The 10,025-nt window shown below is 38.8% G+C and overlaps 1 protein-coding gene across 3 annotated transcripts in view; it reads left to right on the top strand.

Moving 5' to 3' along the window:
• Positions 1 to 10,025, top strand: part of brat (tripartite motif-containing protein brain tumor) — a 24,530-nt gene that overhangs the window by 3,943 nt on the left and 10,562 nt on the right. The window contains exon 1 of one of the 3 annotated variants that reach the window (XM_026817435.1): positions 671 to 964. The exons of 1 other annotated variant lie outside the window; for it this stretch is intronic. The gene's annotated coding sequence lies outside the window, so the exon portion shown is untranslated. Of the gene's footprint in view, positions 1 to 670; positions 965 to 2,940; positions 4,371 to 10,025 lie in introns of those variants that run through there. One more of the 3 variants, XM_018032385.2, reaches the window with a different exon arrangement.

The raw sequence follows: 10,025 nt of genomic DNA on the forward strand, positions 1-10,025 counted from the left end.
ATTTTATCGAACAAAGTAGTTTCAAATCTCCAGAGGAAAATCAATAGATTTTTAAACAATATTTCAAATTAATTTTTACAAGAAATATTTTAAGTAAACAGTAGTAATTAGTCCCGTTTTTCTAATCGTCTCAAATCTTTCCACCGGTTGTTACGTTAACACGAGTTTACTGGCATTCGTGACATCACGAGGCCCTGGACCCAGGAACGAAAGTTGCAGGATTACTCTTACTCTCGCCGGAGTCGAGCGTGAAAGGAAAACCCGTTTATTATGTGACGTACGTACTCATTTATTTACTTATACCAATGCATGTCCAAGGATCGAGCGATCGAATTCTCTTCCTTGCCCGGCTATTATTTCAGCCTCTAACATTTAATTATAATTGTTTAAACATTAACAACGTCAAATCGCTTCATTTTATATGAATACGTATAAAAATTAGTGATTAAAAAAATAAATGCAGAAATGCATTAACTCCTGAATTTCTGTTCTCTCGTTATCTCTTTTATTAAAATACAAATGAAAAGAGAACTAAATTGAATTCTCAGTTTTAAAAAAGACGGTAAATATTAAATACGTGTACCTCTGTCATTGTATGAGTGTATGAACGTAGCCGACAAATGGCGGAACCGTACGAGCTGCTACGAACGAGAGCCAGGCGACGCGAAGCGAAAGTTTGTGCTTGTGGAACTGTATTAGGAGATTAGACTAATATAAAATTTCACGGTATTTCAGTTTCTACTGTGCACACGATATTGTTTGAACGAATTGTTGAACGACGCGGCGCGATTGTTTGTAAAGTGATACAGTAGATGCGAGTCGAAGAGAGAATAGAGTTGTACGTTCGAACCGGCGAAATTCTAACCTTAAACTCGAGGATAAATTGAAAGTGTTTTTAAAGTTACGAGTGTTACCGGCTTCATCTGCTCAGCAGACACGTCGTACTCTGTACATAAAATATAAGGTGAGAAACTTCAATTTTCGTGAACGGCCATAGTTTTTTTTTAATAGTTGAATATCAAAATAATGGTATATAAACTGCGTCCGGTATCTATAAAACCAATAACGTTCGTATGAAAGTATGAATCACGTTAACTGAGTAAACCTTTCAGAAACAAGTAGAATTTAACAAAACGCCTTTATCTCCAAGTATCCAAATAAATTAACGCAGTTTACATGAATTCGTTCAATCAAATATGAAAATTTTTCTATATCGTTTGAACAGCTGCACTTCTTTTAAGAATTTGTTTATCGTTGATATTTAATAATCTACTACCAATTTCCAATTCCATTCCTACAATGTTGTATTGTGATACGTTAATCACATATTACGATTAAATTCGATGAGTTTACTCTGTCCACTTCATTCATTCCAAAATGGAACGTCAGGGCCGAGTACTCACGTAAAAACTACGGTTTGTATACCCGACGCAACCTACCCGACCTTTTTTTCTCTTCTTTTTTTGTCCTCGTATCTTGCCCGAACACGTTCGGGTTCCGTTGTAAAAAACTTGAAGCTTTTTGCCCGTTTCTTCGAGCATTTCTTCGAACGTTTTTTCAGACCGGCAAAAAGCTCGAGTTTTTTTTATATGTCTGCTATAGTAGGTTCAACCTAATAAACGTTTCTCTCCTAATTAAACATGTACAATGCGAGGGGAACATATGTAACGGTCACGATCTTTATAGTCTTCATCCGATTTCGTAATACAAATTGAAAATATGCACTTTGTAAACCCAACCGAGTGAAATATATCTGGATAATGTTTTCCTGAGGTACAATTGAAGAAAATCGTTTCCGACCATCCTCGACCTGTAACTGAGAATGATTTTTATTTAAGATTTCGTCGCCTCTAACTTTGTATGATTAAATTCTGACGAGACATCGAATTTTGTAACAAATTCAACGAGTTCACAGTCGAAATTGTTAGTCGGGCTCAAGTCACAGAATGAAGGCAGGCCGGGAGGCCAGCTGCTCCTTAAAAAAAACTGGAAGTCAGCTGTTTTCCGGTGTGAAACACATCGTCTCTGAAACCGGATAGACATTCCTGACCGTTCGGAAAGAAGTTCTGAATAAACACATCTCTTTGTGTAATGTTGTACCTACTTTTCATTTAGTTAGTTATCGGGACTGGAAAGAGTGGCCTAGGATAGTGAAACATTCACGGTAACTATAGAAGTTAAGTGTAAAGCATTGACAGTATTTTACATTATTGCAGGCAGAACAGTTCCGGTATTTCTTTATTGAAAAAGTTCTACTTTACATGTAGAGTATTTCTGAAGTCGTGGTACATATTAAATCGCACGTGAAATGTCGTCTCGTTCGAACGTACCGGATCTACCTAGTTCCGATAGGCTACCATATATTTCGTGCAAATAATTAATTACGTACTGTAAATTTTCATAACATCTCTGATAAAACATGGATCATGGAATAGAATTTAATGTCGTATTTATTCAAATGAATTCGTGAGTCACGCTAACTCTACAGATTTGTCCATGTGCAGTGAATCTCATTAATATTCAGACGCATTGCAGAACGGAATATAATAGTCCCTGAAAGGTGAGCAATTTCTTTTAAATTTTCTTTACAAATCGTCTACTAATTGTAAGTTGAATTTTTTAACATCCGAAAGAAAGTCGAATTTGTTTTGGTCCAATATGAAAAAAGTTATACCATTTTGAATATTAGCCGAATATTAATGGGGGTCACTGTATGTATTCCAAGTACTAGGATACCGAGGGTAGTAAATGTGTATAGTGCCCCGACGCGGTATATAGCGATTATCCCCACCGAAAATGTATCCATTCAAGAGTGGGGAGCCGCCCCCATCGTCACCGTCAGCGTCGCGTCGCGACGCCGTCGCCGTTTGCGAACCCGCCTTGCGGTAACAAAACCGTCCGTCGCATCGGCTCAGTTTCTAACAGACCGTGCGATCGTTCGTGTATCGAGGGCTGTGAAGCGGCGTTTATTTAAACGTGTGCGAGCGAGAGAGGAGGCAACCGGGCGGGTAATATCATCGCGAGTGATACCGAGCTACGGAATCATCGTCTACACGAATTAGCAAGAGGAGGATATAAATCGGGATATCGAAAGGAAGGGTGGTGAGAGAAGGAGAAAATTGAAAAAAGAGAGAGAAGAAGGGAAGTCGTCGAGACAGAAAGTACGATTAGAAAAAGGAAAAGAGAAAAAGAGAGTTCACCTTGTGTACTTAAGCGTGCGTGTACGCGAGGAAGAGGAAGATAAAGCTTGTATCGGAGTAAAAAGGTAAAAGACGGGAGATTGATTCACCTTGTCGCTTACGTTTATGAAATTCCAAATCTTAATTAGTAAATACGGCGTAAACGTACGGAGAAAGGGGGACAGAGGATACGAGTAAGAGAATAATCGGGAGACAGAGAGGGACGTTTGTCAGAGGAAAGAAAAGGGAAGATCGATCTCCGAGAAAAGGGAGAGACAGAGAGAGAGAGAACGAGGGAGAGAGAAACGGTGAGAAGATCGTTGTATGGGAGGTATGGTGCGGAGTCTCGGGTGAACAAAGGAAGGCTCCCTCGAGGCGAGGGTCGTTTCCGATCGACGAACCGTCGCCGCCGTCGCCGGGTTCCCCTTCGTTCTCGTTCGGCGTGCCCCGGGCTGCGTGGAACGGAGCGTCTAACAACGGTCAGTCACGTAGCGGCGTCCGGGCGGTGTGGTACGAGGAGAAAGGAAAGGAACGTTCGTTGAGAAAGGAAGCGCGCGTCCATGAACCTAGCCGGTTCGAACAAAGGAGTTGAAAGCCGAACAGTTTGATATAGTCGAGTCTTTTGCGAGGTTTCCTCTTTCCTACGCGCGGACCTCTTTTTACCCGAAAATCGAATCCCGTGCGATCACGGACGAAACTGAAGCGAGCACGACGTCGGCTTTCGAGACAAAACCGCGAGTGCCGCCGAGACTGTGTACGATCGTAATACGCAGTATCCCGGGTCGAAACGTCCAGGGTGTTTCTGTGCATCGTTCTCGATACGCGAACACGCTCAGAGACCGTTTTGTGAATGTTTTTGTGTGCGCGTGTGTGAGATATCGGCGGCTCGACTTGAGAAAACACGGGGGTGAGTCGCTTAATTAGTCGGCGACGGTCGTACGTACATGTATATAAAAGTAATTCGACGTGCTAAACGGTCAGATAGGACACAGGACGGAAGGAGCGACTGAATGGAATGAATTAACGATCTCACGTTCTCTGACGTGGATACCATAAGCAGTTTTTCAAAGTTTTATATTTTTCGCCTTTGTGACATGTGTCTGAGGTATCATTGAGTACAGTGATTGAAACTCGAATCGAAGAGAGCTCACTGATCTTCCGTTCAGCGTACGGATTATCATCACATATACGGTGAGTCTAAATTTCGTTTTCCTTCGAAAGAACGTGCCACGTTTAACCAATAGGAATACTACATACACATTCATGGTTTCGAATCATACAACTTGGATACTGAAAATCCATAAGTCGTTCGGGACGCTCCACGATTTAACGATTATAAAACGGCTTACGAAGTTAGTATAAAGTAGAATTTTACCAAAATATATTCGTAACTACGACGACGGTTGGTCGCGAGGAAAGAATTGAACCTAGGGGGATTGCCTTGCTCGAAAACCCGTTTTCTCGTCGCGATCGCACCTTATTTAGGAGAACCGCATGCATACTTGGATTTATCATATAGATGGGCTTCAAAGCGTCGCAAAAGTAAACTACGTTAACTAGCAAAAGTTGCCCTTTATTGGCACAAGTTAAAACTGGATTCTTGGCGAACGTTCATTCTAATGAACTATGACATTTCATCGTTTGAATTGTCACACGAAGTTTCACCAACTCGACATTCCAGCAATTCGATTCTAATACGTTTAAAAATTATTTTCACGCTGCAATTAGACTGTTTGTGATCAGATGTAGGCGATTGTAATTTGTGTTCTCTGTTCTCAGTTCTCCATGCTTCCTAAATAATAAAACGACAAGAACTTGTTTGGAAAGGAGATGACATTTTTACTGCGTGATTAGCGTTTGTCTATGTCGAATTCTAGGATGATTTACGATGAGTTTTAAGTAATTGTGCTAGATCGATTGCAAAGGCGTGTTGATTATAATAGATGTCACGTTCGCATTGCTATTCGTGAACTTTCGACGACGGTGTGAACACTTTAGCGGGCAGCGAACTGATTAGCGAACAGCGTTCGGTCAGGAGAGACAGTGTATCAGAGGAATATATTTGCCAACTCGAAGCATATGTAAACGTATTCGCAACGTAACACGATGATGATCACTGATCTTGGTTTCATGATCATTTCTCTCTTCCTTCTCCTTCGTTTTCAACTCTCTTTCGATTTGGTAAATATGTAGATATCTAATCCTTTTCGAGAGATATAGGGGCGAACAAAATCGGCAGCGAACTACGCCTCGAGCTGTTCCCTAGGTTCCAGTGTAGACACGATGCTATTTTTGTTCACGAACACTTGGTGAACAGTTCGCGCACACTTCTGTCCAGCGAGGACCTGACATAAAGAAGCCAGCGACCATTCGTGGTTGCCTTGCTTTTAGGAATCGATGGGATTTCGTTGAACGATATGGTTGAAGATCGTAATCGCTGTTTAGCATCTCATAGAAGACATCTAGAATTTCTTCGATCAAACCGTGAAATAATAGAATCTATTCTAGGTGGTTGAATCGTTCATAAGAAAATCTCGAATTGTTTACACGGTCTAATATATAGGAGTCTAATTTCTTCTAAGTATTTTTCAATTCTTCACTTCGAACTGGTTTACTTATATTGTTTAATTCTTCTGATTTCTCATTAACAGTTGAAGATCGATTAGACGAGTCAGACGTTGTTGTTAACGAAATGAGACAGTTCTGGTCTAAGAAAGTGGCGACTATTTTATTTGACTCGGTAATGATTTTATATTAATGATTTTCAAATAATAGAATTGTAAAATTTGAAGAAATTTCGTTGGGAACGAAGCCTTATATCTGGTTCTTTAAGAGATTTAACAAACGAAAGTGTCTCGCGTTCGCGTTTCAAAACCCCTTCTGCGTGCCTTTTACTTTACTATTACATAAGCACTTACGTGTGTACTTATGTGCCGTATGTAAGAAAGGCAATTATGTTCAGTGCGCTAGCACATACGCGAAAGTGTACACAGTCACTTAAAAAAGTATGTGTATACTTTACTGTTGATTAAGTATTTAATAAGTTCCTATATCGAGCCGACGAAAGTGTACTATGCTCTAGCCATTTTTCACAAAGTGGACTATCAAACATTTTAGTGGTATCATCATTTTTTCTATGTTCACTACCAGCAGACTTGATCGTAGCTTTCTTTTACCATCACTTCTTGGTTGGCATCATCAGTGAACGTATTTATCAGACCTATCGAATTCTGTGAATAAGCCTCGCAGTATCATCTATTTAGATTCAGAAGAGTTTTTTACACGGACTGTACAAACATAAGCTGAATCGTTCGGTTACCACCGCGTGCGTTAGCGTTTGATCGCGATCAGATCCCGACTGTGGGAAAGTTACCACGGTTACATGTTATGTACGTTGCTTCATACCATCTCCACTCACTAAGACCAAACACATGTTACGATCTTAAGAAGCTCGAGTAAGGAAATACATTTTCCAGCCACGTGGAACGGTGCTGAAAAATTCAGACAACAATTCTTTCACTCGGATTTCAGACTCGAATCTAAAGCAGCAGTTTTATCGAGTAACAAATTACGTAATTTTTATAATTTTGTGTTATTCCGTGGGAAATTAATAAGAAATATCTTATGCGACGTACAATAATTTGTTCAACGATTATATCAACACATGTGGCCATTCATTGTATGATAGAGATCATTAAACGTATATAAATCCAAGTATGTAAGTATAGGATGTGTAACGAACTCAATGATAATTTTACATACTCGCTACTGGCTCAGCGTGTATATTAAATAAAAATTCAAGAATTAATTGAACATTTTTAGAAGTGCATTGCGTCTAAATCTGAAGACAGCTCGGCGGCAATGTGTGTTCAATTATTTTTTCCCACTTTCGCCGTCTGTCAGCTGGTCTGTCTATTTCTCTCCTTACTCCTTTTAAGAAAGAGAGAGAGAGAGAGAGAGAGTGAAATGTCAAAGTGAAAGGAGAGTAATTCTTCTCGTGTGCTGTGTTACCTCATAACTCGTTCCTTGCTTCGTAACCTCCTGTTCGAAGTTAACTAAACGCTGCACACGAATTATTTTACACATTCATACAGATACGAGTAGGTTCTTATATATATATGTATATAAAATTTGCTTTTTCGTGATGTTAGTATTCATGGAAGTATTTATGTACTTCCTCGTCTACTTCCGCTGTCATATAATTAGTTGATTTAACTATAGTTAAATATAATTGAAACAGAAAATAAACAGGAATACCTGAATTATAAATCAAAATTATAATTAGAAACAATGAAACTTTGGAAATGGATGAATGAAACAATCAATTTCGGGCTTGTGTTAGTTTCTTTTAGTTAATAGGATTAAATAAAAGCAAGTGTTTTATTTCTTGTAAAATATTTAATTCTTAACTCGGCTCAGAAGGATGTTTCTACTCTGCAACTAACGCACTCGAACTGACTCACAACGGACAAGGGTCTACCTCCCCTTAAAACCGTTTTGGGCCTTATCTCGGAAAACCGACCCCTACCAAGAACAGTGATTTATGACCAAAGCCACTAAGAATTGCCTTGTGAAAAACATGCTTTGACATGACTAGATTTTGTTACAAATAAACATTCGTTTTTGTTATTCTAGTTCTGGAAATAATTCAACAGTTTCCCCTAGGGGTACAACATTCAAAACGAGTAATTCGAGTAAAAAGAATTTGGTGGTAATGAGCGTATGTTAAAATTATGTTAAAATTCAACAGTATCGATTCCAGACTGAGCACTAAAAACAAGACGTAGACTTATTACTAGTTTTGAATATTGTCGCCCTAAAGGAAACTAACAGAAGCCCGAGCTGGCTCAGTTCCATTGTTACTAGCTGTACATATTTGAACGAAGCCCTTTTAGTATCTGGTGATAGATTAACATGTATGTACATTATAGGCGATCATAATTCTTAACGAGAGGATTTAATGTTAATTACTCGATTATCGAGAACACGGGCACTCTACTTTTAACGTTAACTTATAACTACAGCATATATTATTAGACAAAATATCAGGGGCACTCGTGTATCACAATGTATCGGGACACAAAGTGCTGTCCGAATGTGAGAAACAATTACAGGATATATTGTAACACAATTCACTGGATACGTTCGAGCAGCGTTTCTTACGATTTTCTCGTAGTACGAGTAAAAAAAAAATGAGTTCAGCGTAGTCATCTTTTAAAGTATTACGTGCGAAAGCGTCGAGGATGCGTCATATGCTTCCTACTGGAACTTTCGCGTAACTCGACAAACGTAAATCCATAGTACTTGCCTACCCGTTTCACCTTTACTTGCTGAAAAGAAGGAAAAAAACTGTGATTACATTCATCTAAAAGTCATGCGTACGCGTAGATAAACACATGAACGTATGTAGGTACGTCACGTACGTAATACGAACTCTGGTATCGTGTTGATAAGATGTTCTACATACGGTTGATCGATCATTAATAAGCGGATTCTGTTCTGCAAAGTAATATTCGTTTCATTACATAAAAATCAGGGATTATTTTTAGCCAGGAAGTGGCGTTCAATAAACGTTTCGCAGATCTGAATCAGATTTTAATTAATTTTATCACCGTTCTATAGTTTAAAGAATCCGCAAATAAATTCGAGTTAAAAATAATCAGACCGTGGATGTTTGCATTTTTCGAGGGTGACTCAATGTTCGTTTCAGTTTTTAAATCGACGTAGCAAATGCATTAAAACCTGCGGTCTATCAATGCTTATATTTTAAGTAGGTCTAATGTCAAGTTTAGGTCTCGTATTTTTAGTGGTTGTTCGAGAATCAGAAAAAAAAGGTATTGATGATATTCGTTTTTGCTATGCCACTTTCCCCTAGTTTAACTTTCATTTCCTCCTCTGTTAACGTAACACCAGAATTCGGCTGGCTAAAAAGTGAAAGTGAAACGTGGTCATGCTCGAATTAAATAAGAAAAGCTACTCGGTTGCTCGTCTTTAGGGATTCAGTACATATCTGAAAGATATATTCTCTTAGCGTTGTACGACCGTATGTAGAAACTTATTAGCGAATCTAAGGACACGTAATATATGTACGTAAAATTCGATAAACTCGTGTTATCACGGATTTTGAGAATGAGGTTGAAAGTAACCGGATACTTAGAGGAGTTTGTTATCACCGGAACTGGTCGGTCGTATTCATGTTCGCGATGTCCTTGTTTCGTTATTATCAATCGGGCTAGCATAACGTGTAATAAAATAAAAATATAGTAAAAGGTAGTAGAATAGTATAAATATTCAGTTTCATTACTGATTACGAAAAAGTCTGTACTTTATTCGAAATTTATTTGACAAGGTGAAACATAAGGAGAGAAGAATTTGAACGCGAAATTTCGAGTCTCGCGACAAATCAGTTTTATACTGGTACGTGCAGTATATGTATATGTGCAGCACCAATTTAAGTGGTCGTATTGTTAAAACGAGTGAGTTGATATCGTTATGGTAGCGTCATTTGCGATGGAATTCGACGTGACGTCATCTCCTTCTTCGAAATCGTCCAGCAAACTATGCTCCAGATGGTCTCAGAGTAGACCTTAAAACGTGGAATCTCTTGTAATAACTGAAAGAAGAAGAAAACTGCCCCTACAGTCAGGGCGAAAAGCCCGTACTTGGAATGTTTCACCAAGTTCTAGGCATCTCTTCGACAATTCTTTTACTCGTTTAGAGAAACAGACGTGGGCGATCTTTTTACCAGTAGAGGCTATATTTAAATTAGGCAATAATAAAGGAGGCACTGACATCCTCTACAAAGAAAAATTCTATGCATTTTTCTTCTAACTCTAGTATTTAATG

This window comes from Ceratina calcarata, unplaced genomic scaffold (genome assembly GCF_001652005.2).
Source record: "Ceratina calcarata isolate Rehan_Ccalc_2016 unplaced genomic scaffold, ASM165200v1 scaffold579.2, whole genome shotgun sequence".
Taxonomy (NCBI): Eukaryota; Metazoa; Arthropoda; class Insecta; order Hymenoptera; family Apidae; genus Ceratina; species Ceratina calcarata.